At 41.3% G+C, this 27,578-nt stretch overlaps 12 non-coding genes and 1 pseudogene across 12 annotated transcripts; 9 read left to right on the plus strand and 4 right to left on the minus strand.

The window, feature by feature from the left end:
* The first annotated feature begins 13,133 nt into the window (after positions 1-13,133).
* LOC135027246 (U1 spliceosomal RNA) lies at positions 13,134-13,297 on the plus strand. The gene has a single exon (XR_010223748.1). It is a non-coding gene; the product is annotated as a U1 spliceosomal RNA (small nuclear RNA).
* A 152-nt stretch (positions 13,298-13,449) lies between these two features.
* On the plus strand, positions 13,450-13,591 carry LOC135027172 (U1 spliceosomal RNA; annotated as a pseudogene).
* Positions 13,592-14,285: 694 nt separating this feature from the next.
* Positions 14,286-14,449, plus strand: LOC135027261 (U1 spliceosomal RNA). Its single transcript, XR_010223762.1, has one exon. It is a non-coding gene; the product is annotated as a U1 spliceosomal RNA (small nuclear RNA).
* Positions 14,450-14,601: 152 nt separating this feature from the next.
* Positions 14,602-14,764, plus strand: LOC135027187 (U1 spliceosomal RNA). Its single transcript, XR_010223694.1, has one exon. It is a non-coding gene; the product is annotated as a U1 spliceosomal RNA (small nuclear RNA).
* A 674-nt stretch (positions 14,765-15,438) lies between these two features.
* Positions 15,439-15,602, plus strand: LOC135027256 (U1 spliceosomal RNA). Its single transcript, XR_010223757.1, has one exon. It is a non-coding gene; the product is annotated as a U1 spliceosomal RNA (small nuclear RNA).
* Positions 15,603-15,754: 152 nt separating this feature from the next.
* LOC135027183 (U1 spliceosomal RNA) lies at positions 15,755-15,917 on the plus strand. The gene has a single exon (XR_010223690.1). It is a non-coding gene; the product is annotated as a U1 spliceosomal RNA (small nuclear RNA).
* Positions 15,918-16,493: 576 nt separating this feature from the next.
* Positions 16,494-16,656, minus strand: LOC135027207 (U1 spliceosomal RNA). The gene has a single exon (XR_010223712.1). It is a non-coding gene; the product is annotated as a U1 spliceosomal RNA (small nuclear RNA).
* Positions 16,657-16,808: 152 nt separating this feature from the next.
* LOC135027247 (U1 spliceosomal RNA) lies at positions 16,809-16,972 on the minus strand. Its single transcript, XR_010223749.1, has one exon. It is a non-coding gene; the product is annotated as a U1 spliceosomal RNA (small nuclear RNA).
* A 674-nt stretch (positions 16,973-17,646) lies between these two features.
* LOC135027189 (U1 spliceosomal RNA) lies at positions 17,647-17,809 on the minus strand. Its single transcript, XR_010223696.1, has one exon. It is a non-coding gene; the product is annotated as a U1 spliceosomal RNA (small nuclear RNA).
* A 151-nt stretch (positions 17,810-17,960) lies between these two features.
* LOC135027173 (U1 spliceosomal RNA) lies at positions 17,961-18,125 on the minus strand. The gene has a single exon (XR_010223681.1). It is a non-coding gene; the product is annotated as a U1 spliceosomal RNA (small nuclear RNA).
* Positions 18,126-20,585: 2,460 nt separating this feature from the next.
* Positions 20,586-20,741, plus strand: LOC135027211 (U1 spliceosomal RNA). Its single transcript, XR_010223714.1, has one exon. It is a non-coding gene; the product is annotated as a U1 spliceosomal RNA (small nuclear RNA).
* Positions 20,742-21,415: 674 nt separating this feature from the next.
* LOC135027260 (U1 spliceosomal RNA) lies at positions 21,416-21,579 on the plus strand. The gene has a single exon (XR_010223761.1). It is a non-coding gene; the product is annotated as a U1 spliceosomal RNA (small nuclear RNA).
* Positions 21,580-21,731: 152 nt separating this feature from the next.
* LOC135027188 (U1 spliceosomal RNA) lies at positions 21,732-21,893 on the plus strand. Its single transcript, XR_010223695.1, has one exon. It is a non-coding gene; the product is annotated as a U1 spliceosomal RNA (small nuclear RNA).
* Positions 21,894-27,578: the final 5,685 nt, after the last annotated feature.

The raw sequence follows: 27,578 nt of genomic DNA on the forward strand, positions 1-27,578 counted from the left end.
AAGAAACACATTGGTACTTTCACATGATGAGTGAGTGCTTCAGGATCTCTTGCACTTACATGTGCAGCAGAGTACTGCAATGGAAGCATGCTGGGCCCATAACCCAGAGGTAGGCAGATTGAAACTATCCTTTGCTATATGCATTTTTTTTTGTTCATTAAAGTAATCCAAAAATGGGATTGATATTTTAGCTTTTATTTTTACTTAAAGTACAATAACTTTTACCATTTTAATTTGTTTTAATAGTATATTGACAGTATTGTTTTCTTTCAAAAATCCACTTAATTTTCTTTACCCTATTATTAAAATGGTAATTGACAAAAACAAACTACATTGTCACCAGAAGAGCAATACAAAATGTACAAGTGATATATTAAAATCATCTTTCCAGCTTGAATTTCAATGATGCATTGGGGCAACGATTTTGTGAGAAACATCTTCACCCTTAAATAAAGATTTTCTTAATTCCTTACCTGTGTGCTAATTAGATATCACCTTGTTTTCACATTAAACAGACTTCCACATGAGAAAGCAGCAAGGATGCAGTGGCGTTAATGTTTCCTGGTGTCAACCTGTATTATTTCAGTAGATATTGAAATGAGGATGCATCTTGCTGCCTTTCCAATGAAGCAAGTTTAATTTAGTAATAGGTGAAAAACCATCCCTACAAAGATGTTAATCAGATACTTGGCTTTGTGGACACTTTTCAGAGAACAAATTAGTTAGCATAAAAATAAAGCCAGAAAATGAAGAGCTGTTTAATCACTCAATTGGATTTTTCTGCCAGCATATTTCTTTTTCTCTGCAACCCACTGCTAAATTGTGCTTCCTAGCTGTTTTTTTTATAAAATCACTTAATCAAATCTAACTCTGATTACATCAGAGTAGGCCAGGTACCCTACACCATAAGAAGGGGGTTTGAAATTTTGACTTGTCTACTTAAAGATCACCAAAATCTGATAACAAGGTCAATTACATCCCTGGGTGGGATTGAACCACCAACCCTTTGGTTAATAACCAAACACACTAACCGATTGCGCCACAGAGACACTTTGCAAACGTCCATACTGACAAAGGCTAATAAGCATTCATCTAGAACGTTTCCTAGAAAAACTTTAAAAAGTCAATAATCTGGAGAGTTTTTGTAAAATGTTTCTTCCATCAACCAATGAAGAAACACATTAGTACTTTCCCATGATGAGTGAGTGCTTCAGGATCTCTTGCACTTACATGTGCAGCAGAGTACTGCAATGGAAACATGCTGGGCCCATAACCCAGAGGTAGGCAGATTGAAACTATCCTCTGCTATATGCATTTTTTTTTGTTAATTAAAGTAATCCAAAACTGGGATTGATATTTTTGCTCTTTTATTTTTACTTAAAGTACAATAACTTTTACCATTTTAATTTGTTTTAATAGTATATTGACAGTATTGTTTTCTTTCAAAAATCCACTTAATTTTCTTTACCCTATTATTAAAATGGTAATTGACAAAAACAAACTACATTGTCACCAGAAGAGCAATACAAAATGTACAAGTGATATATTAAAATCATCTTTCCAGCTTGAATTTCAATGATGCATTGGGCAACGATTTTGTGAGAAACATCTTCACCCTTAAATAAAGATTTTCTTAATTCCTTACCTGTGTGCTAATTAGATATCACCTTGTTTTCACATTAAACAGACTTCCACATGCGAAAGCAGCAAGGATGCAGTGGCGTTAATGTTTCCTGGTGTCAACCTGTATTATTTCAGTAGACATTGAAATGAGGATGCATCTTGCTGCCTTTCCAATGAAGCAAGTTTAATTTAGTAATAGGTGAAAAACCATCCCTACAAAGGTGTTAATCAGAGACTTGGCTTTGTGGACACTTTTCAGAGAACAAATTTGTTAGCATAAAAATAAAGCCAGAAAATGAAGAGCTGTTTAATCACTCAATTGGATTTTTTTGCCAGCATATTTCTTTTTCTCTGCAACCCACTGCTAAATTGTGCTTCCTAGCTGTTTTTATAAAATCACTGAATCAAATCTAACTCTGATTACATCAGAGAAGGCCAGGTACCCTACACCATAACAAGGTTTTTTGAAATTTTGACTTGTCTATTTAAAGATCACCAAAATCTGATAACAAGGTCAATTACGTCCCTGGGTGGGATTGAACCACCAACCTTTTGGTTAATAGCCTTATACACTAACTGATTGCGCCACAGCGACACTTTGCAAAAGTATATACTGACAAAGGCTAATAAGCATTTATCTAGAACGTTTCCTAGAAACATTTTAAAAAGTCAATAATGTGGAGAGTTTTTGTAAGATGTTTCTTCCATCAACCAATGAAGAAACACATTGGTACTTTCCCATGATGAGTGAGTGCTTCAGGATCTCTTGCACTTACATGTGCAGCAGAGTACTGTAATGGAAGCATGCTGGGTCCATAACCCAGAGGTAGGCAGATTGAAACTATCCTCTGCTATATGCATTTTTTTTTGTTAATTAAAGTAATCCAAAACTGGGATTAATATTTTTGCTCTTTTATTTTTACTTAAAGTACAATAACTTTTACCATTTTAATTTGTTTTAATAGTATATTGACAGTATTGTTTTCTTTCAAAAATCCAATTAATTTTCTTTACCCAATTATTAAAATGGTAATTGACAAAAACAAACTACATTGTCACCAGAAGAGCAATACAAAATGTACAAGTGATATATTAAAATCATCTTTCCAGCTTGAATTTCAATGATGCATTGGGGCAACGATTTTGTGAGAAACATCTGCACCCTTAAATAAAGATTTTCTTAATTCCTTACCTGTGTGCTAATTAGATATCACCTTGTTTTCACATTAAACAGACTTCCACATGCGAAAGCAGCAAGGATGCAGTGGCGTTAATGTTTCCTGGTGTCAACCTGTATTATTTCAGTAGACATTGAAATGAGGATGCATCTTGCTGCCTTTCCAATGAAGCAAGTTTAATTTAGTAATAGGTGAAAAACCATCCCTACAAAGGTGTTAATCAGAGACTTGGCTTTGTGGACACTTTTCAGAGAACAAATTTGTTAGCATAAAAATAAAGCCAGAAAATGAAGAGCTGTTTAATCACTCAATTGGATTTTTTTGCCAGCATATTTCTTTTTCTCTGCAACCCACTGCTAAATTGTGCTTCCTAGCTGTTTTTATAAAATCACTGAATCAAATCTAACTCTGATTACATCAGAGAAGGCCAGGTACCCTACACCATAACAAGGATTTTTGAAATTTTGACTTGTCTATTTAAAGATCACCAAAATCTGATAACAAGGTCAATTACGTCCCTGGGTGGGATTGAACCACCAACCTTTTGGTTAATAGCCTTACACACTAACTGATTGCGCCACAGCGACACTTTACAAAAGTATATACTGACAAAGGCTAATAAGCATTCATCTAGAACGTTTCCTAGAAACATTTTAAAAAGTCAATAATGTGGAGAGTTTTTGTAAGATGTTTCTTCCATCAACCAATGAAGAAACACATTGGTACTTTCCCATGATGAGTGAGTGCTTCAGGATCTCTTGCACTTACATGTGCAGCAGAGTACTGTAATGGAAGCATGCTGGGTCCATAACCCAGAGGTAGGCAGATTGAAACTATCCTCTGCTATATGCATTTTTTTTTGTTAATTAAAGTAATCCAAAACTGGGATTAATATTTTTGCTCTTTTATTTTTACTTAAAGTACAATAACTTTTACCATTTTAATTTGTTTTAATAGTATATTGACAGTATTGTTTTCTTTCAAAAATCCAATTAATTTTCTTTACCCGATTATTAAAATGGTAATTGACAAAAACAAACTACATTGTCACCAGAAGAGCAATACAAAATGTACAAGTGATATATTAAAATCATCTTTCCAGCTTGAATTTCAATGATGCATTGGGGCAACGATTTTGTGAGAAACATCTTCACCCTTAAATAAAGATTTTCTTAATTCCTTACCTGTGTGCTAATTAGATATCACCTTGTTTTCACATTAAACAGACTTCCACATGCGAAAGCAGCAAGGTTGCAGTGGCGTTAATGTTTCCTGGTGTCAACCTGTATTATTTCAGTAGACATTGAAATGAGGATGCATCTTGCTGCCTTTCCAATGAAGCAAGTTTAATTTAGTAATAGGTGAAAAACCATCCCTACAAAGGTGTTAATCAGAGACTTGGCTTTGTGGACACTTTTCAGAGAACAAATTTGTTAGCATAAAAATAAAGCCAGAAAATGAAGAGCTGTTTAATCACTCAATTGGATTTTTTTGCCAGCATATTTCTTTTTCTCTGCAACCCACTGCTAAATTGTGCTTCCTAGCTGTTTTTATAAAATCACTGAATCAAATCTAACTCTGATTACATCAGAGAAGGCCAGGTACCCTACACCATAACAGGGTTTTTTGAAATTTTGACTTGTCTATTTAAAGATCACCAAAATCTGATAACAAGGTCAATTACGTCCCTGGGTGTGATTGAACCACCAACCTTTTGGTTAATAGCCGTACACACTAACTGATTGCGCCACAGCGACACTTTGCAAAAGTATATACTGACAAAGGCTAATAAGCATTCATCTAGAACGTTTCCTAGAAAAACTTTAAAAAGTCAATAATCTGGAGAGTTTTTGTAAGATGTTTCTTCCAGCAACCAATGAAGAAACACATTGGTACTTTCACATGATGAGTGAGTGCTTCAGGATCTCTTGCACTTACATGTGCAGCAGAGTACTGCAATGGAAGCATGCTGGGCCCATAACCCAGAGGTAGGCAGATTGAAACTATCCTTTGCTATATGCATTTTTTTTGTTCATTAAAGTAATCCAAAACTGGGATTGATATTTTAGCTTTTATTTTTACTTAAAGTACAATAACTTTTACCATTTTAATTTGTTTTAATAGTATATTGACAGTATTGTTTTCTTTCAAAAATCCACTTAATTTTCTTTACCCTATTATTAAAATGGTAATTGACAAAAACAAACTACATTGTCACCAGAAGAGCAATACAAAATGTACAAGTGATATTTTAAAATCATCTGTCCAGCTTGAATTTCAATGATGCATTGGGGCAACGATTTTGTGAGAAACATCTTCACCCTTAAATAAAGATTTTCTTAATTCCTTACCTGTGTGCTAATTAGATATCACCTTGTTTTCACATTAAACAGACTTCCACATGAGAAAACAGCAAAGATGCAGTGGCGTTAATATTTCCTGGTGTCAACCTGTATTATTTCAGTAGACATTGAAATGAGGATGCATCTTGCTGCCTTTCCAATGAAGCAAGTTTAATTTAGTAATAGGTGAAAAACCATCCCTACAAAGGTGTTAATCAGAGACTTGGCTTTGTGGACACTTTTCAGAGAACAAATTTGTTAGCATAAAAATAAAGCCAGAAAATGAAGAGCTGTTTAATCACTCAATTGGATTTTTTTGCCAGCATATTTCTTTTTCTCTGCAACCCACTGCTAAATTGTGCTTCCTAGCTGTTTTTATAAAATCACTGAATCAAATCTAACTCTGATTACATCAGAGAAGGCCAGGTACCCTACACCATAACAAGGTTTTTTGAAATTTTGACTTGTCTATTTAAAGATCACCAAAATCTGATAACAAGGTCAATTACGTCCCTGGGTGGGATTGAACCACCAACCTTTTGGTTAATAGCCTTATACACTAACTGATTGCGCCACAGCGACACTTTGCAAAAGTATATACTGACAAAGGCTAATAAGCATTTATCTAGAACGTTTCCTAGAAAAACTTTAAAAAGTCAATAATCTGGAGAGTTTTTGTAAAATGTTTCTTCCATCAACCAATGAAGAAACACATTAGTACTTTCCCATGATGAGTGAGTGCTTCAGGATCTCTTGCACTTACATGTGCAGCAGAGTACTGCAATGGAAACATGCTGGGCCCATAACCCAGAGGTAGGCAGATTGAAACTATCCTCTGCTATATGCATTTTTTTTTGTTAATTAAAGTAATCCAAAACTGGGATTGATATTTTTGCTCTTTTATTTTTACTTAAAGTACAATAACTTTTACCATTTTAATTTGTTTTAATAGTATATTGACAGTATTGTTTTCTTTCAAAAATCCAATTAATTTTCTTTACCCAATTATTAAAATGGTAATTGACAAAAACAAACTACATTGTCACCAGAAGAGCAATACAAAATGTACAAGTGATATATTAAAATCATCTTTCCAGCTTGAATTTCAATGATGCATTGGGCAACGATTTTGTGAGAAACATCTTCACCCTTAAATAAAGATTTTCTTAATTCCTTACCTGTGTGCTAATTAGATATCACCTTGTTTTCACATTAAACAGACTTCCACATGCGAAAGCAGCAAGGATGCAGTGGCGTTAATGTTTCCTGGTGTCAACCTGTATTATTTCAGTAGACATTGAAATGAGGATGCATCTTGCTGCCTTTCCAATGAAGCAAGTTTAATTTAGTAATAGGTGAAAAACCATCCCTACAAAGGTGTTAATCAGAGACTTGGCTTTGTGGACACTTTTCAGAGAACAAATTTGTTAGCATAAAAATAAAGCCAGAAAATGAAGAGCTGTTTAATCACTCAATTGGATTTTTTTGCCAGCATATTTCTTTTTCTCTGCAACCCACTGCTAAATTGTGCTTCCTAGCTGTTTTTATAAAATCACTGAATCAAATCTAACTCTGATTACATCAGAGAAGGCCAGGTACCCTACACCATAACAAGGTTTTTTGAAATTTTGACTTGTCTATTTAAAGATCACCAAAATCTGATAACAAGGTCAATTACGTCCCTGGGTGGGATTGAACCACCAACCTTTTGGTTAATAGCCTTATACACTAACTGATTGCGCCACAGCGACACTTTGCAAAAGTATATACTGACAAAGGCTAATAAGCATTTATCTAGAACGTTTCCTAGAAACATTTTAAAAAGTCAATAATGTGGAGAGTTTTTGTAAGATGTTTCTTCCATCAACCAATGAAGAAACACATTGGTACTTTCCCATGATGAGTGAGTGCTTCAGGATCTCTTGTACTTACATGTGCAGCAGAGTACTGTAATGGAAGCATGCTGGGTCCATAACCCAGAGGTAGGCAGATTGAAACTATCCTCTGCTATATGCATTTTTTTTTGTTAATTAAAGTAATCCAAAACTGGGATTAATATTTTTGCTCTTTTATTTTTACTTAAAGTACAATAACTTTTACCATTTTAATTTGTTTTAATAGTATATTGACAGTATTGTTTTCTTTCAAAAATCCAATTAATTTTCTTTACCCAATTATTAAAATGGTAATTGACAAAAACAAACTACATTGTCACCAGAAGAGCAATACAAAATGTACAAGTGATATATTAAAATCATCTTTCCAGCTTGAATTTCAATGATGCATTGGGGCAACGATTTTGTGAGAAACATCTGCACCCTTAAATAAAGATTTTCTTAATTCCTTACCTGTGTGCTAATTATATATCACCTTGTTTTCACATTAAACAGACTTCCACATGCGAAAGCAGCAAGGATGCAGTGGCGTTAATGTTTCCTGGTGTCAACCTGTATTATTTCAGTAGACATTGAAATGAGGATGCATCTTGCTGCCTTTCCAATGAAGCAAGTTTAATTTAGTAATAGGTGAAAAACCATCCCTACAAAGGTGTTAATCAGAGACTTGGCTTTGTGGACACTTTTCAGAGAACAAATTTGTTAGCATAAAAATAAAGCCAGAAAATGAAGAGCTGTTTAATCACTCAATTGGATTTTTTTGCCAGCATATTTCTTTTTCTCTGCAACCCACTGCTAAATTGTGCTTCCTAGCTGTTTTTATAAAATCACTGAATCAAATCTAACTCTGATTACATCAGAGAAGGCCAGGTACCCTACACCATAACAAGGTTTTTTGAAATTTTGACTTGTCTATTTAAAGATCACCAAAATCTGATAACAAGGTCAATTACGTCCCTGGGTGGGATTGAACCACCAACCTTTTGGTTAATAGCCTTACACACTAACTGATTGCGCCACAGCGACACTTTGCAAAAGTATATACTGACAAAGGCTAATAAGCATTCATCTAGAACGTTTCCTAGAAACATTTTAAAAAGTCAATAATGTGGAGAGTTTTTGTAAGATGTTTCTTCCATCAACCAATGAAGAAACACATTGGTACTTTCCCATGATGAGTGAGTGCTTCAGGATCTCTTGCACTTACATGTGCAGCAGAGTACTGTAATGGAAGCATGCTGGGTCCATAACCCAGAGGTAGGCAGATTGAAACTATCCTCTGCTATATGCATTTTTTTTTGTTAATTAAAGTAATCCAAAACTGGGATTAATATTTTTGCTCTTTTATTTTTACTTAAAGTACAATAACTTTTACCATTTTAATTTGTTTTAATAGTATATTGACAGTATTGTTTTCTTTCAAAAATCCAATTAATTTTCTTTACCCGATTATTAAAATGGTAATTGACAAAAACAAACTACATTGTCACCAGAAGAGCAATACAAAATGTACAAGTGATATATTAAAATCATCTTTCCAGCTTGAATTTCAATGATGCATTGGGGCAACGATTTTGTGAGAAACATCTTCACCCTTAAATAAAGATTTTCTTAATTCCTTACCTGTGTGCTAATTAGATATCACCTTGTTTTCACATTAAACAGACTTCCACATGAGAAAGCAGCAAGGATGCAGTGGCGTTAATGTTTCCTGGTGTCAACCTGTATTATTTCAGTAGACATTGAAATGAGGATGCATCTTGCTGCCTTTCCAATGAAGCAAGTTTAATTTAGTAATAGGTGAAAAACCATCCCTACAAAGGTGTTAATCAGAGACTTGGCTTTGTGGACACTTTTCAGAGAACAAATTTGTTAGCATAAAAATAAAGCCAGAAAATGAAGAGCTGTTTAATCACTCAATTGGATTTTTTTGCCAGCATATTTCTTTTTCTCTGCAACCCACTGCTAAATTGTGCTTCCTAGCTGTTTTTATAAAATCACTGAATCAAATCTAACTCTGATTACATCAGAGAAGGCCAGGTACCCTACACCATAACAGGGTTTTTTGAAATTTTGACTTGTCTATTTAAAGATCACCAAAATCTGATAACAAGGTCAATTACGTCCCTGGGTGTGATTGAACCACCAACCTTTTGGTTAATAGCCGTACACACTAACTGATTGCGCCACAGCGACACTTTGCAAAAGTATATACTGACAAAGGCTAATAAGCATTCATCTAGAACGTTTCCTAGAAAAACTTTAAAAAGTCAATAATCTGGAGAGTTTTTGTAAGATGTTTCTTCCAGCAACCAATGAAGAAACACATTGGTACTTTCACATGATGAGTGAGTGCTTCAGGATCTCTTGTACTTACATGTGCAGCAGAGTACTGCAATGGAAGCATGCTGGGCCCATAACCCAGAGGTAGGCAGATTGAAACTATCCTTTGCTATATGCATTTTTTTTGTTCATTAAAGTAATCCAAAACTGGGATTGATATTTTAGCTTTTATTTTTACTTAAAGTACAATAACTTTTACCATTTTAATTTGTTTTAATAGTATATTGACAGTATTGTTTTCTTTCAAAAATCCACTTCATTTTCTTTACCCTATTATTAAAATGGTAATTGACAAAAACAAACTACATTGTCACCAGAAGAGCAATACAAAATGTACAAGTGATATATTAAAATCATCTTTCCAGCTTGAATTTCAATGATGCATTGGGGCAACGATTTTGTGAGAAACATCTTCACCCTTAAATAAAGATTTTCTTAATTCCTTACCTGTGTGCTAATTAGATATCACCTTGTTTTCACATTAAACAGACTTCCACATGAGAAAACAGCAAAGATGCAGTGGCGTTAATATTTCCTGGTTTCAACCTGTATTATTTCAGTAGATATTGAAATGAGGATGCATCTTGCTGCCTTTCCAATAAAGCAAGTTTAATTTAGTAATAGGTGAAAAACCATCCCTACAAAGATGTTAATCAGATACTTGGCTTTGTGGACACTTTTCAGAGAACAAATTTGTTATCATAAAAATAAAGCCAGAAAATGAAGAGCTGTTTAATCACTCAATTGGATTTTTCTGCCAGCATTTTTCTTTTTCTCTGCAACCCACTGCTAAATTGTGCTTCCTAGCTGTTTTTTTTATAAAATCACTTAATCAAATCTAACTCTGATTACATCAGAGAAGGCCAGGTACCCTACACCATAAGAGGAGGTTTGCAATTTTGACTTGTCTACTTAAATATCACCAAAATTTGATCACAAGGTCAATTACGTCCCTGGGTGGGATTGAACCACCAACCTTTTGATCAATAGCTGAACACACTAACCGATTGCGCCACAGAGACACTTTGCGAAAAGTACATACTGACAAAGACTAATAAGCATTCATCTAGAACGTTTCCTAGAAAAACTTTAAAAAGTCAATAATCTGGAGAGTTTTTGTAAGATGTTTCTTCCATCAACCAACGAAGAAACACATTGGTACTTTCACATGATGAGTGAGTGCTTCAGGATCTCTTGCACTTACATGTGCAGCAGAGTACTGCAATGGAAGCATGCTGGGCCCATAACCCAGAGGTAGGCAGATTAAAACTATCCTTTGCTATATGCATTTTATTTGTTCATTAAAGTAATCCAAAACTGGGATTGATATTTTAGCTTTTATTTTTACTTAAAGTACAATAACTTTTACCATTTTAATTTGTTTTAATAGTATATTGACAGTATTGTTTTCTTTCAAAAATCCACTTAATTTTCTTTACCCTATTATTAAAATGGTAATTGACAAAAACAAACTACATTGTCACCAGAAGAGCAATACAAAATGTACAAGTGATATATTAAAATCATCTTTCCAGCTTGAATTTCAATGATGCATTGGGGCAACGATTTTGTGAGAAACATCTTCACCCTTAAATAAAGATTTTCTTAATTCCTTACCTGTGTGCTAAGTAGATATCACCTTGTTTTCACATTAAACAGACTTCCACATGCGAAAGCAGCAAGGATGCAGTGGCGTTAATGTTTCCTGGTGTCAACCTGTATTATTTCAGTAGACATTGAAATGAGGATGCATCTTGCTGCCTTTCCAATGAAGCAAGTTTAATTTAGTAATAGGTGAAAAACCATCCCTACAAAGGTGTTAATCAGAGACTTGGCTTTGTGGACACTTTTCAGAGAACAAATTTGTTAGCATAAAAATAAAGCCAGAAAATGAAGAGCTGTTTAATCACTCAATTGGATTTTTTTGCCAGCATATTTCTTTTTCTCTGCAACCCACTGCTAAATTGTGCTTCCTAGCTGTTTTTATAAAATCACTGAATCAAATCTAACTCTGATTACATCAGAGAAGGCCAGGTACCCTACACCATAACAGGGTTTTTTGAAATTTTGACTTGTCTATTTAAAGATCACCAAAATCTGATAACAAGGTCAATTACGTCCCTGGGTGGGATTGAACCACCAACCTTGTGGTTAATAGCCTTACACACTAACTGATTGCGCCACAGCGACACTTTGCAAAAGCGTATACTGACAAAGGCTAATAAGCATTCATCTAGAACGTTTCCTAGAAACATTTTAAAAAGTCAATAATGTGGAGACTTTTTGTAAGATGTTTCTTCCATCAACCAATGAAGAAACACATTGGTACTTTCCCATGATGAGTGAGTGCTTCAGGATCTCTTGCACTTACATGTGCAGCAGAGTACTGTAATGGAAGCATGCTGGCTCCATAACCCAGAGGTAGGCAGATTGAAACTATCCTCTGCTATATGCATTTTTTTTTGTTAATTAAAGTAATCCAAAACTGGGATTGATATTTTTGCTCTTTTATTTTTACTTAAAGTACAATAACTTTTACCATTTTAATTTGTTTTAATAGTATATTAACAGTATTGTTTTCTTTCAAAAATCCAATTAATTTTCTTTACCCGATTATTAAAATGGTAATTGACAAAAACAAACTGCATTGTCACCAGAAGAGCAATACAAAATGTACAAGTGATATATTAAAATCATCTTTCCAGCTTGAATTTCAATGATGCATTGGGGCAACGATTTTGTGAGAAACATCTTCACCCTTAAATAAAGATTTTCTTAATTCCTTACCTGTGTGCTAATTAGATATCACCTTGTTTTCACATTAAACAGACTTCCACATGAGAAAGCAGCAAGGATGCAGTGGCGTTAATGTTTCCTGGTGTCAACCTGTATTATTTCAGTAGATATTGAAATGAGGATGCATCTTGCTGCCTTTCCAATGAAGCAAGTTTAATTTAGTAATAGGTGAAAAACCATCCCTACAAAGATGTTAATCAGATACTTGGCTTTGTGGACACTTTTCAGAGAACAAATTAGTTAGCATAAAAATAAAGCCAGAAAATGAAGAGCTGTTTAATCACTCAATTGGATTTTTCTGCCAGCATATTTCTTTTTCTCTGCAACCCACTGCTAAATTGTGCTTCCTAGCTGTTTTTTTTATAAAATCACTTAATTAAATCTAACTCTGATTACATCAGAGTAGGCCAGGTACCCTACACCATAAGAAGGGGGTTTGAAATTTTGACTTGTCTAGTTAAAGATCACAAAAATCTGATAACAAGGTCAATTACATCCCTGGGTGGTATTGAACCACCAACCCTTTGGTTAATAACCAAACACACTAACCGATTGCGCCACAGAGACACTTTGCAAACGTACATACTGACAAAGGCTAATAAGCATTCATCTAGAACGTTTTCTAGAAAAACTTTAAAAAGTCAATAATCTGGAGAGTTTTTGTAAAATGTTTCTTCCATCAACCAATGAAGAAACACATTGGTACTTTCCCATGATGAGTGAGTGCTTCAGGATCTCTTGCACTTACATGTGCAGCAGAGTACTGCAATGGAAACATGCTGGGCCCATAACCCAGAGGTAGGCAGATTGAAACTATCCTCTGCTATATGCATTTTTTTTTGTTAATTAAAGTAATCGTCCCCAGATGAGAGTTCCCTTATGCTGCCTCAGTTGAATCTCCTTTACTTGACAGAGATGTGCCTGAGCAGCGGCCCTCCCCAGCCCTATCCCAAACCATACTTATTTTGCATAGGAGATACCATGGTCATGAAGATTATTCTCCCAGGGTGAGGTTCATTCATTGCATTCTGGGTATGCTGACCCCTGTGATTTCCCCAAATGTGGGAAACTCAACTGCTTTATTTGTGGTAGTGGGGGACTGTGTTTGTGTTTTCCTCTGGTCAGCTCTGGTAAAAGTCAGATTTCTTTGTTTCAGATCTTCCTCTAGCCTTGTTCTTCTTTCGAGAGTTCCCTTGTGCTGCCTCAGTTGGATCTCCTTCACTTGACAGGGGGGTGCCCGAGCAGCGACCCTCCCCAGCTCTAGCCCAACTCTTACTTACCTGCCAGGTGAGATACTATGATCATGAAGGTGCTTCTCCCAGGGCAAGGCTCACCCATTGCACTCTGGGTGTGCTGCCCCTGCGATTTCCCCAAATGTGGGAAACTTGACTGCATAATTTGTGTTTCCCCTGGTCGGCTCTCATATAATTTAGATATCTTTGTCTCAGGTCTCTCTCCAGCCTAGTTTGCTGTCTGTTTCCACTTCTTTTTTCTTGAGCCCCTCCCTTTTATACCCTTGTGCACTATCCTGACTTCACCTCCTGTCTCCTTACTTTGTGCCTTCCAATGCACAATGCAAACTACAGGTAATGCTGCAGGGCCCACACCCTTTTACTTGCCTTACAGAGCAGCTCTGGAGCTTTTATAGTGCCAAGCTGCTGCAAGAAATCAGCTTGAATGCTTCAGGGGCTGGGGCATTGCCAACATGAGCCCCACACTGAAGGAGGGTGGAGGTGTTTAATGCGAACTAGGGGTCATCCAAGCGCCGCAAAAGGCCGCCATGCCCTGCTCGCCCCTTTTCTCTTTTCATATGAAGACGAGGGTTGAAGCCAACTTTGACCCACTGCTTGGATGACATCACCATATGCAAATCCATCTGCTGCAGGCCTTCCCCAGGAATGCTTGCACTAGTTGTTGCATTTGGTTTGTTGTTTGGGGGTGCTTCAGTATTAGGCAGCCTTCTGCCCTCCCATGTTCATCTGAAAATATGTGTTCTCCCTGCAGTTGTTGTCCCCAGATGAGAGTTCCCTTGTGCTGCCTCAGTTGAATCTCCTTTACTTGACAGAGATGTGCCTGAGCAGCGGCCCTCCCCAGCCCTATCCCAAATCATACTTATTTTGCATAGGAGATACCATGGTCATGAAGATTATTCTCCCAGGGTGAGATTCATTCATTGCATTCTGGGTATGCTGACCCCTGTGATTTCCCCAAATGTGAGAAACTCGACTGCTTTATTTGTGGTAGTGGGGGACTGTGTTTGTGTTTTCCTCTGGTCAGCTCTGGTAAAAGTCAGATTTCTTTGTTTCAGATCTTCCTCTAGCCTTGTTCTTCTTTCGAGAGTTCCCTTGTGCTGCCTCAGTTGGATCTCCTTCACTTGACAGGGGGGAGCCCGAGCAGCGACCCTTCCCAGCTCTAGCCCAACTCCTACTTACCTGCCAGGTGAGATACTATGATCATGAAGGTGCTTCTCCCAGGGCAAGGCCCACCCATTGCACTTTGGGTGTGCTGCCCCTGCGATTTCCCGAAATGTGGGAAACTTGACTGCATAATTTGTGTTTCCCCTGGTCGGCTCTCGTATAATTCAGCTCTCTTTGTCTCAGGTCTCTCTCCAGACTAGTTTGCTGTCTGTTTCCACTTCTTTTTTCTTGAGCCCCTCCCATCTATACCCTTGTGCACTATCCTGACTTCTCCTCCCGTCTGCTTACTTTGTGCCTTCCAATGCACAATGCAAACTACAGGTAGTGCTGCAGGGCCCACACCCTTTTACTTGCCTTACAGAGCAGCTCTGGAGCTGTTACAGTGCCCAGCTGCTGCAAGAAATCATCTTGAATGCTTCAGGGGATGGGGCATGGCCAACATGAGCCTCACACCAAAGGAGGGTGGGGGTGTTTAATGCGAACTAGGGGTCATCCAAGCACCGCAAAAGGCCGCCATGCCCTGCATGCCCCTTTTCTCTTTTCATATGCAGATGAGGGTTGAAGCCAACTTTGACCCACTGCTTGGATGACATCACCATATGCAAATCCGTCTTCTGCAGAACTTCCCCCAGGAATGCTTGTACTAGTTGTTGCATTTGGTTTGTTGTTCGGGGGTGCTTCAGTATTAGGCAGCCTTCTGCCCTCCCATGTTCATCTGAAAATATGTGTTCTCCCTGCAGTTGTTGTCCCCAGATGAGAGTTCCCTTGTGCTGCCTCAGTTAAATCTCCTTTACTTGACAGAGATGTGCATGAGCAGCGGCCCTCCCCAGCCCTATTCCAAATCATACTTATTTTGCATAGGAGATACCATGGTCATGAAGATTGTTCTCCCAGGGTGAGGTTCATTCATTGCATTCTGGGTATGCTGACCCCATGGATTTCCCCAAATGTGGGAAACTCGACTGCTTTATTTGTGGTAGTGGGGGACTGTGTTTGTGTTTTCCTCTGGTCAGCTCTGGTAAAAGTCAGATTTCTTTGTTTCAGATCTTCCTCTAGCCTTGTTCTTCTTTCGAGAGTTCCCTTGTGCTGCCTCAGTTGGATCTCCTTCACTTGACAGGGGGGTGCCCGAGCAGCGACCCTCCCCAGCTCTAGCCCAACTTCTACTTACCTGCCAGGTGAGATACTATGATCATGAAGGTGCTTCTCCCAGGGCAAGGCCCACCCATTGCACTCTGGGTGTGCTGCCCCTGCGATTTCCCGAAATGTGGGAAACTTGACTGCATAATTTGTGTTTCCCCTGGTCGGCTCTCGTATAATTCAGATCTCTTTGTCTCAGGTCTCTCTCCAGCCTAGTTTGCTGTCTGTTGGGGCAGAAGGCTGCCTAATACTGAAGCACCCCCAAACAACAAACCAAATGCAACAACTAGTGCAAGCATTCCTGGGGGAAGGCCTGCAGCAGATAGATTTGCATATGGTGATGTCATCCAAGCAGTGGGTCAAAGTTGGCTTCAACCCTCGTCTGCATATGAAAAGAGAAAAGGGGCGTGCAGGGCATGGCGAACTTTTGCGGCACTTGGCTGACCCCTAGTTTGCATTAAACACCTCCACCCTCCTTCGGTGTGGGGCTCATGTTGGCTATGCCCCAGCCCCTGAAGCATTCAAGCTGATTTCTTGCAGCAGCTGGGCACTGTAACAGCTCCAGAGCTGCTCTGTAAGGCAAGTAAAAGGGTGTGGGCCCTGCAGCACTACCTGTAGTTCGCATTGTGCGTTGGAAGGCACAAAGTAAGCAAAAGGAGGAGAAGTCAGGATAGTGCGCAAGGGCATAGAAGGTAGCGGCTCAAGAAAAGAGAAGTGGAAACAGACAGCAAACTAGGCTGGAGAGAGACCTGAGACAAAGAGATCTGAATTATACGAGAGCCGACCAGGGGAAACACAAATTATGCAGTCAAGTTTCCCACATTTTGGGAAATCGCAGGAGCAGCACACCCAGAGTGCAATGGGTGAGCCTTGATCTGGGAGAAGCACCTTCATGATCATAGTATCTCACCTAGCAGGTAAGTAGGAGTTGGGCGAGAGCTGGGGAGGGTCGCTGCTCGGGTACCCCCCTGTAAAGTGAAGGAGATCCAACTGAGGCAGCACAAGGGAACTCTCGAAAGAAGAACAAGGCTAGAGGAAAATCTGAGACAAAGAAATCTGACTTTTACCAGAGCTGACCAGAGGAAAGCACAAACACAGTCCCCCACTACCACAAATAATGCAGTCGAGTTTCCCACATTTGGGGAAATCACAGGGGTCAGCATACCCAAAATGCAATGAATGAATATCACCCTGGAAGAACAATCTTCATGACCATGGTATCTCCTATGCAAAATAAGTATGATTTGGGATAGGGCTGGGGAGGGCCGCTGCTCATGCACATCTCTGTCAAGTAAAGGAGATTCAACTGAGGCAGAACAAGGGAACTCTCATCTGGGGACAACAACTGCAGGGAGAACACATATTTTCAGATGAACATGGGAGGGCAGAAGGCTGCCTAATACTGAAGCACCCCCAAACAACAAACCAAATGCAACAACTAGTACAAGCATTCCTGGGGGAAGTTATGCAGAAGACGGATTTGCATACGGTGATGTCATCCAAGCAGTGGGCCAAAGTTGGCTGGAACCCTCATCTGCATATGAAAAGAGAAAAGGGGTATGCAGGGCATGGCGGCCTTTTGGGGCGCTTGGATGACCCTTAGTTCGCATTAAACACCCCCACCCTCCTTCGGTGTGGGGCTCATGTTGGCCATGCCCCATCCCCTGAAGCATTCAAGCTGATTTCTTGCAGCAGCTTGGCACTGTAACAGCTCCAGAGCTGCTCTGTAAGGCAAGTAAAAGGGTGTGGGCCCTGCAGCACTACTTGTAGTTTGCATTGTGCATTGGAAGGCACAAAGTAAGCAGACAGGAGGAGAAGTCAGGATAGTGCACAAGGGTATAGAAGGGAGCGGCTCAAGAAAAAAGAAGTTGAAACAGACAGCAAACTAGGCTGGAGAGAGACCTGAGACAAAGAGATCTGAATTATACGAGAGCCGACCAGGGGAAACAGAAATTATGCAGTCAAGTTTCCAACATTTGGGGAAATCGCAGGGGCAGCACACCCAGAGTGCAATGGGTGAGCCTTGCCCTGGGAGAAGCACCTTCATGATCATAGTATCTCACCTGGCAGGTAAGTAGGAGTTGGGCTAGAGCTGGGGAGGGTCGCTGCTCGGGCACCCCCTGTCAAGTGAAGGAGATCCAACTGAGGCAGCACAAGGAAACTCTCGAAAGAAGAACAAGGCTAGAGGAAGATCTGAAACAAAGAAATCTGACTTTTACCAGAGCTGACCAGAGGAAAACACAAACACAGTCCCCCACTACCAACAAATAAAGCAGTCGCGTTTCCCACATTTGGGGAAATCACAGGGGTCAGCATACCCAGAATGCAATGAATGAACCTCACCCTGGGAGAGTAATCTTCATGACCATGGTATCTCCTATGCAAAATAAGTATGATTTGGGATAGGGCTGGGGAGGGCCGCTGCTCATGCACATCTCTGTCACGTAAAGGAGATTATTTATGACCATGGTATCTCCTATGCAAAATAAGTATGATTTGGGATAGGGCTGGGGAGGGCTGCTGCTCAGGCACATCTCTGTCAAGTTAAGCAGATTCAACTGAGGCAGCACAAGGGAACTCTCATCTGGGGACAACAACTGCCGGGAGAACACATATTTTCAGATGAACATGGGAGGGCAGAAGGCTGCCTAATACTGAAGCACCCCCAAACAACAAACCAAATGCAACAACTAGTACAAGCATTCCTGGGGGAAGGTCTGCAGAAGACGGATTTGCATACAGTGATGTCATCCAAGCAGTGGGCCAAAGTTGGCTGGAACCCTCATCTGCATATGAAAAGAGAAAAGGGGCATGCAGGGCATGGCGGCCTTTTGCGGCGCTTGGCTGACCCCTAGTTTGCATTAAACACCTCCACCCTCCGTCGGTGTGGGGCTCATGTTGGCTATGCCCCAGCCCCTGAAGCATTCAAGCTGATTTCTTGCTGCAGCTGGGCACTGTAACAGCTCCAGAGCTGCTCTGTAAGGCAAGTAAAAGGGTGTTGGCCCTGCAGCACTACCTGTAGTTTGCATTGTGCGTTGGAAAGCACAAAGTAAGCAGACAGGAGAAGTCAGGGGAGTGCACAAGGGCATAGAAGGCAGCGGCTCAAGAAAAGAGAAGTGGAAACAGACAGCAAACTAGGCTGGAGAGAGACCTGAGACAAAGAGATCTGAATTATACGAGAGCCGACCAGGGGAAACACAAATTATGCAGTCAAGTTTCCCACAGGAGTATATAGGATACGACCCAGTGGTACCTGACGACATAGATACTAACAGCTATTTAATAACATTACGCTAGAAAGTGATTATTAGCAACATATATATCTATATAAACAACCCCGCCAGGGTTGTGCCTTCAAAAATAATCACACACGGACACGCTTTTTAAACCTTTTTTTCACATCTCTTTATTCTTCTTATGCACATGTATGTTAGTTCTGTGATTTTAACCTTTATGTTTCACTGCAGTTTGGGATAATAATATTAATATTAATCCAATTTTAATACATACTTAATAAAGGTTATATTTTATGATTCATTCATTCTGTCCAGTGCGTCAACAGTGCAGATTTCTTCTTGTTTTTTCTCCCAAATTCTATAACAATGACAGTAAATGTTGTTTCTTTTCAAACAGAACTTTCTTGACCATGCTACTTGCTTGAAAGATCTGGGAGCACATGGAAAACAGTACAAACCATGCAGTATCACAAGAGCCTTTATTTGATCTTTCATGAAGATAGAGCAGAATTGAGGACACGTCAACTATTTCTGCCGAAGGTGGTTCATCTTTCCACATGGTGCCTTTGGCCACTGACACCTTCGTTGAGTCAAAGTCTCTGGCTGTGGTCAGAACTTTGAAAATTTATGTCACCAGAACGGTTCAGATTAGGAAAACAGAGGCTCTGTTTGTCCTGTATGCTCCCAACAGGATTGGGTGTCCTGCTTCCATGTAGACCATTATGCGCTGGATCTGTGGTAAGATTCAGCATGCTCATTCCACGGCAGGATTGCCGTTACTGAATTAGGTGAAGACCCATTCTACTAGAAAGGTGGGTTCATCCTGGGCAGCTGGTCGGGGAGTCTCGGCATTGCAACTTTGCCGAGCAGCTATTTAGTAAACACTTTTGCTAAGTTTTACAAGTTTTAGAGTAAAGGAGATTCAACTGAGGCAGCACAAGGGAACTCCCATCTGGGGACAACAACTGCAGGGAGAATACATATTTTCAGATGAACATGGGAGGGCAGAAGGCTGCCTAATACTGAAGCACCCCCAAACAACAAACCAAATGCAACAACTAGTACAAGCATTCCTGGGGGAAGGTCTGCAGAAGACGGATTTGCATACAGTGATGTCATCCAAGCAGTGGGCCAAAGTTGGCTGGAACCCTCATCTGCATATGAAAAGAGAAAAGGGGTATGCAGGGCATGGCGGCCTTTTGCGGCGCTTGGATGACCCTTAGTTCGCATTAAACACCCCCACCCTCCTTCGGTGTGGGCCTCATGTTGGCCATGCCCCAGCCCCTGAAGCATTCAAGCTGATTTCTTGCAGCAGCTTGGCACTGTAACAGCTCCAGAGCTGCTCTGTAAGGCAAGTAAAAGGGTGTGGGCCCTGCAGCACTACCTGTAGTTTGCATTGTGCATTGGAAGGCACAAAGTAAGCAGACAGGAGGAGAAGTCAGGATAGTCCACAAGGGTATAGAAGGGAGGGGCTCAAGAAAAAAGAAGTGGAAACAGACAGCAAACTAGGCTGGAGAGAGACCTGAGACAAAGAGATCTGAATTATATGAGAGCCGACCAGGGGAAACACAAATTATGCAGTCAAGTTTCCCACATTTTGGGAAATCGCAGGGGCAGCACACCCAGGTGAGATACTATAATCAGGAAGGTGCTTCTCCCAGGGCAAGGCTCACCCATTGCACTCTGGGTGTGCTGCTCCTACGATTTCCCCAAATGTGGGACACTTGACTGCATAATTTGTGTTTCCTCTGGTCGGCTCTCGTATAATTCAGATCTCTTTGTCTCCGGTCTCTCTCCAGCCTAGTTTGCTGTCTGTTTCCACTTCTTTTTTCTTGAGCCCCTCCCTTCTATACCCTTGTGCACTATCCTGACTTCTCCTCCCGTCTGCTTACTTTGTGCCTTCTAATGCACAATGCAAACTACAGGTAGTGCTGCAGGGCCCACACCCTTTTACTTGCCATACAGAGCAGCTCTGGAGCTGTTACAGTGCCCAGCTGCTACAAGAAATCAGCTTGAATGCTTCATGGGATGGGGCATGGCCAACATGAGCCCCACACCAAAGGAGGGTGGGGGTGTTTAATGCGATCTAGGGGTAATCCAAGCACCGCAAAAGACCGCCATACCCTGCACGCCCCTTTTCTCTTTTCATATGCAGATGAGGGTTGAAGCCAACTTTGACCCACTGCTTGGATAACATCACCATATGCAAATCCATCTGCTGCAGGCCTTCCCCCAGGAATGCTTGCACTAGTTGTTGCATTTGGTTTGTTGTTTGGGGGTGCTTCAGTATTAGGCAGCCTTCTGCCACCCCATGTTCATCTGAAAATATGTGTTCTCCCTGCAGTTGTTGTCCCCAGATGAGAGTTCCCTTGTGCTGCCTCAGTTGAATCTCCTTCACTTGACAGAGAAGTGCCTGAGCAGTGGCCCTCCCCAGCCCTATCCCAAATCATACTTATTTTGCATAGGAGACACCATGGTCATGAAGATTGTTCACCCAGGGTGAGGTTCATTCATTGCATTCTGGGTATGCTGACCCCTGTGATTTCCCCAAATGTGGGAAACTCGCCTGCATTATTTGTGGTAGTGGGGGACTGTGTTTGTGTTTTCTGCTGGTCAGCTCTGGTAAAAGTCAGATTTCTTTGTCTCAGATCTTCCTCTAGCCTTGTTCTTCTTTCGAGAGTTCCATTGTGCTGCCTCAGTTGGATCTCCTTCACTTGACAGGGGGGTGCCCGAGCAGCGACCCTCCCCAGCTCTAGCCCAACTCCTACTTACCTGCCAGGTGAGATACTATGATCTTGAAGGTGCTTCTCCCAGGGCAAGGCTCACCCATTGCACTCTGGGTGTGCTGCCCCTGCGATTTCCCCAAATGTGGAAACTTGACTGCATAATTTGTGTTTCCCCTGGTCGGCTCTCGTATAATTCAGATCTCTTTGTCTCAGGTCTCTCTCCAGCCTAGTTTGCTGTCTGTTTCCACTTCTCTTTTCTTGAGCCGCTCCCTTCTATGCCCTTGCGCACTATTCTGACTTCTCCCGTCTGCTTACTTTGTGCCTTCCAACGCACAATGCGAACTACAGGTAGTGCTGCAGGGCCCACACCCTTTTATTTGCCTTACAGAGCAGCTCTGGAGCTGTTACAGTGCCCAGCTGCTGCAAGAAATCAGCTTGAATGCTTCAGGGGCTGGGAAATAGCCAACATGAGCCCCACACCGAAGGAGGGTGGAGGTGTTTAATGCGAACTAGGGGTCATCCAAGCGCCGCAAAAGGCCGCCATGCCCTGCATAACCCTTTTCTCTTTTCATATGCAGATGAGGGTTCCAGCCAACTTTGGCCCACTGCTTGGATGACATCACCGTATGCAAATTCGTCTCCTGCAGACCTTCCCCCAGGAATGCTTGTACTAGTTATTGCATATGGTTTGATATTTGATGGTGCTTCAGTATTAGGCAGCCTTCCGCCCTCCCATGTTCATCTAAAAAGATGTGGTCTCCCTGCAGTTGTTGTCCCCAGACGAGAGTTCCCTTGTGCTTCCTCAGTTGAATCTCCTTAACTTGACGGGGGAGGGGCTTGCCAGAGCAGCCACCCTCCCCAGCCCTATCCCAACTCATACTTATTTTGCATATGAGATCTCTATATCATGAAGATTGTTCTCACAGGGTGAGGTTCATCCATTATATTTTAAAATAGGAAGGTACAAATTACATATTTGAATTGCATCTATGTGCTGGATTCAAATGTCCCCCCCCCCTTCCTTTCTCAATTGTGCCCGTCAGCAGCTATTCTAAGGTTGCTGCCAATGGGTGTGACACATTAATTTCTTCTGTGGGGTACACTGGACTCCACAAGGATTCACATTGGGGTGTAGAGTAGGATCTTGATCTGAGGCACCAACCGGCTCAAAGCTTTTGACTGTTCCCAAGATGCTCAGCGCATTCTCCTCTATAACCCCGCTTATATGAACAGGGATCTCAGTTTGTAGTTGGTGCCTTCAGAGGCAGGCCACTTAACAGGGGCCTGCCTCAGGCAGCCTATTCTTAGCTATTAATTTTGACAAGAAAATAAGAACTTTTTTTATGAGAATCTACAAGGGCTGCAGCAGGCTAGGTCTAATAGACATCTTTACTGCAGCTTCATCACTCCCAGCGGCGCTGTATACTCCCGTGCCCTGGTTGCTGGGTCACTGCAGCGGAGGCTCCGGTTTCTTCCTAAGGTCAGTCACACACACACCGCCCTTCCTGATCACGAGGCCGCTGATGAAGGGGAGCGTGGCCGTAGGGGGTGGACCGTGTGTGCACTGGCGTGGACACTGATTACTGGGCAGCCGCTCCACAAGCCACCAGGTACAGTTAAGGAGCACAGGTCTGGGGGTTTTTCTCCCATATTAAACCAATTTTGTACTGCCCGCAGCGCATTGTGATAGGTAATAGGGCCTGATTCAGGTTGGATTGCAATCACAATAAGCGATCCAACTGCAAAAATTGCTAAGAGCATACGCATGTGCCTGCATTTTCTGCGGCACCCCGCAGAGAATGCGATCGCCTATGCCTGTCAATCGGGGCAGGGGGAGAGAGGGGAGTCAGCAACACTCCATTTCCAAGTCAGGGATGGAGCGGTGCGGGGGCAAGGCTTCAAAATGGGGTCTGCAACGGAGGAGACACAGGGGGCGTGGCCACAGCGGCTGTATGACATCACATTCAGCTGCTGTGATCACAAAAATGGTGGCGGCTTCCTGCGCGCACATACAGTCTGCACCAGCAGGAGGCTACACCATTTTTTATGATCACGCTGAACTGCAGTGCGACTGCAATTACAGCATGGTCAAGAAGGGAGGCGTCATGCTGGGTGGCCATTAGAGATGAGCGGGTTCGGTTCCTCGGAATCCGAACCCGCCCGAACTTCACCCTTTTTTGCACGGGTCCGAGCAGACTCGGATCCTCCCGCCTTGCTCGGTTAACCCGAGCGCGCCCGAACGTCATCATCCCGCTGTCGGATTCTCGCGAGACTCGGATTCTATATAAGGAGCCGCGCGTCGTCGCCATTTTCACACGTGCATTGAGATTGATAGGGACAGGACGTGGCTGGCGTCCTCTCCGTTTAGATTAGAAGATAGAGACGAGTGACATTTGATTTACTACTAATTTGGGGAGCAGTTGAACTTGTTAGGAGTACTCAGTAGTGCAGAGTTTTGCTGATAGTGACCACCAGTTTTATTATTTATAATCCGTTCTCTGCCTGAAAAAAAACGATACACATACCATATCTGTGCTCAGCCTCAGTGTGCTGCATGATATATCATCTATGTATATCTGACTGTGCTGAGTGCTCACTGCTCACACAGCTTAATTGTGGGGGAGACTGGGGAGCAGTTATAGCAGGAGTACAGTGCACACTTTTGCTGCCAGTGTGACCACCAGTATATTGTCTGCCTGAAAAAGTTAAACACTCCTGTGGTGTTTTTTTTTTTCATTCTATAAACGCATTCTGCTGACAGTGTCCAGCAGGTCCGTCATACATTATATTATATAAATATTTACCTGCAGTAGTGTTATATTTTTTTTTCATCTGTATCATCTCTATATTAGCAGACGCAGTACGGTAGTCCACGGCTGTGGCTATCTCTGTGTCGTCAGTGCTCGTCCATAATTGTATACCTACCTACCTGTGGTGGGTTTTTTTTTTCTATCTTCTTCATACTAGTAGTTTAGGAGTCTGCTGACAGTGTCCACCAGGTCCGTCATTATATTATATACCTACAGTAGTAATATATTTATTATATTATCTATACTACCAGACGCAGTACGGTAGTCCACGGCTGTGGCTATCTCTGTGTCGTCAGTGCTCGTCCATAATTGTATACCTACCTACCTGTGGTGGGGGTTTTTTTTCTATCTTCTTCATACTAGTAGTTTAGGAGTCTGCTGACAGTGTCCACCAGGTCCGTCATTATATTATATACCTACAGTAGTAATATATTTATTATATTATCTATACTAGCAGACGCAGTACGGTAGTCCACGGCTGTACCTACCTCTGTGTTGTCAGTGCTCGTCCATAATTATATACCTACCTGTGGTGTTTTTTTTTTTCTATCTTCTTCATACTAGTAGTTTAGGAGTCTGCTGACAGTGTCCACCAGGTCCGTCATTATATTATATACCTACAGTAGTTATATATTTAGTATATTATCTATACTAGCAGATGCAGTACGGTAGTCCACGGCTGTGGCTATCTCTGTGTCGTCAGTGCTCGTCCATAATTGTATACCTACCTACCTGTGGTGGGTTTTTTTTTCTATCTTCTTCATACTAGTAGTTTAGGAGTCTGCTGGCAGTGTCCACCAGGTCCGTCATTATATTATATACCTACAGTAGTAATATATTTATTATATTATCTATACTAGCAGACGCAGTACGGTAGTCCACGGCTGTACCTACCTCTGTGTCATCAGTGCTCGTCCATAATTGTATACCTACCTGTGGTGGGTTTTTTTTTTCTATCTTCTTCATACTAGTAGTTTAGGAGTCTGCTGACAGTGTCCACCAGGTCCGTCATTATATTATATACCTACAGTAGTAATATATTTCGTATATTATCTATACTAGCAGACGCAGTACGGTAGTCCACGGCTGTACCTACCTCTGTGTCGTCACTCGTCCATAATTGTATACCTACGTTTGGTGGGGTTTTTTTTTCTATCTTCTTCATACTAGTAGTTTAGGAGTCTGCTGACAGTGTCCACCAGGTCCGTCATTATATTATTTACCTACAGTAGTAATATATTTAGTATATTATCTATACTAGCAGACGCAGTACGGTAGGCCACGGCTGTGGCTATCTCTGTGTCGTCAGTGCTCGTCCATAATTGTATACCTACCTACCTGTGGTGTTTTTTTTTTCTAGCTACTTCATACTAGTAGTTTAGGAGTCTGCTGACAGTGTCCACCAGGTCCGTCATTATATTATATACCTACAGTAGTAATATATTTAGTATATTATCTATACTAGCAGACGCAGCACGGTAGTCTACGGCTGTACCTACCTCTGTGTCGTCACTCGTCCATAATTGTATACCTACCTGTGGTGGGGTTTTTTTTTTCTATCTTCTTCATACTAGTAGTTTAGCAGTCTGCTGACAGTGTCCACCAGGTCCGTCATTATATTATATATACCTACAGTAGTTATATATATTTTTTTTATATTATTAATTATCATCTCTATACTAACAGATGCAGTACGGTAGGCCATGACTGTGGCTATCTCTGTGTCGTCAGTGCTCGTCCATAATTGTATACCTACCTACCTGTGGTGGGTTTTTTTTTTCTATCTTCTTCATACTAGTAGTTTAGCAGTCTGCTGACAGTGTCCACCAGGTCCGTCATTATATTATATATACCTACAGTAGTTATATATATATTTTTTATATCATTAATTATCATCTCTATACTAGCAGACGCAGTACGGTAGTCCACAGAGTAGCTACCTCTGTGTCGTCAGTCACTCGTCATCCATAAGTATACTAGTATCCATCCATCTCCATTGTTTACCTGAGGTGCCTTTTAGTTGTGCCTATTAAAATATGGAGAACAAAAATGTTGAGGTTCCAAAAATAGGGAAAGATCAAGATCCACTTCCACCTCGTACTGAAGCTGCTGCCACTAGTCATGGCCGAGACGATGAAATTCCATCAACGTCGTCTGCCAAGGCCGATGCCCAATGTCATAGTACAGAGCATGTAAAATCCAAAACACAAAAGCTCAGTAAAAAAAGGACTCAAAAATCTAAATAAAAATCGTCGGAGGAGAAGCGTAAACTTGCCAATATGCCATTTACCACACGGAGTGGCAAGGAACGGCTGAGGCCCTGGCCTATGTTCATGGCTAGTGGTTCAGCTTCACATGAGGATGGAAGCACTCAGCCTCTCTCTAGAAAAATGAAAAGACTCAAGCTGGCAAAAGCACAGCAAAGAACTGTGCGTTCTTCGAAATCACAAATCCACAAGGAGAGTCCAATTGTGTCGGTTGCGATGCCTGACCTTCCCAACACTGGACGTGAAGAGCATGCACCTTCCACCATTTGCACACCCCCTGCAAGTGCTGGAAGGAGCACCCGCAGTCCAGTTCCTGATAGTCAGATTGAAGATGTCAGTGTTGAAGTACACCAGGATGAGGAGGATATGGGTGTTGCTGGCGCTGGGGAGGAAATTGACAAGGAGGATTCTGATGGTGAGGTGGTTTGTTTAAGTCAGGCACCCGGGGAGACACCTGTTGTCCGTGGGAGGAATATGGCCATTGACATGCCTGGTGAAAATACCAAAAAAATCAGCTCTTCGGTGTGGAAGTATTTCAACAGAAATGCGGACAACAGGTGTCAAGCCGTGTGTTGCCTTTGTCAAGCTGTAATAAGTAGGGGTAAGGACGTTAACCACCTCGGAACATCCTCCCTTATACGTCACCTGCAGGGCATTCATCATAAGTCAGTGACAAGTTCAAAAACTTTGGGCGACAGCGGAAGCAGTCCACTGACCAGTAAATCCCTTCCTCTTGTAACCAAGCTCACGCAAACTACCCCACCAACTCCCTCAGTGTCAATTTCCTCCTTCCCCAGGAATGCCAATA

This window comes from Pseudophryne corroboree, unplaced genomic scaffold, assembly GCF_028390025.1.
Source record: "Pseudophryne corroboree isolate aPseCor3 unplaced genomic scaffold, aPseCor3.hap2 scaffold_462, whole genome shotgun sequence".
Lineage (NCBI taxonomy): Eukaryota > Metazoa > Chordata > Amphibia > Anura > Myobatrachidae > Pseudophryne > Pseudophryne corroboree.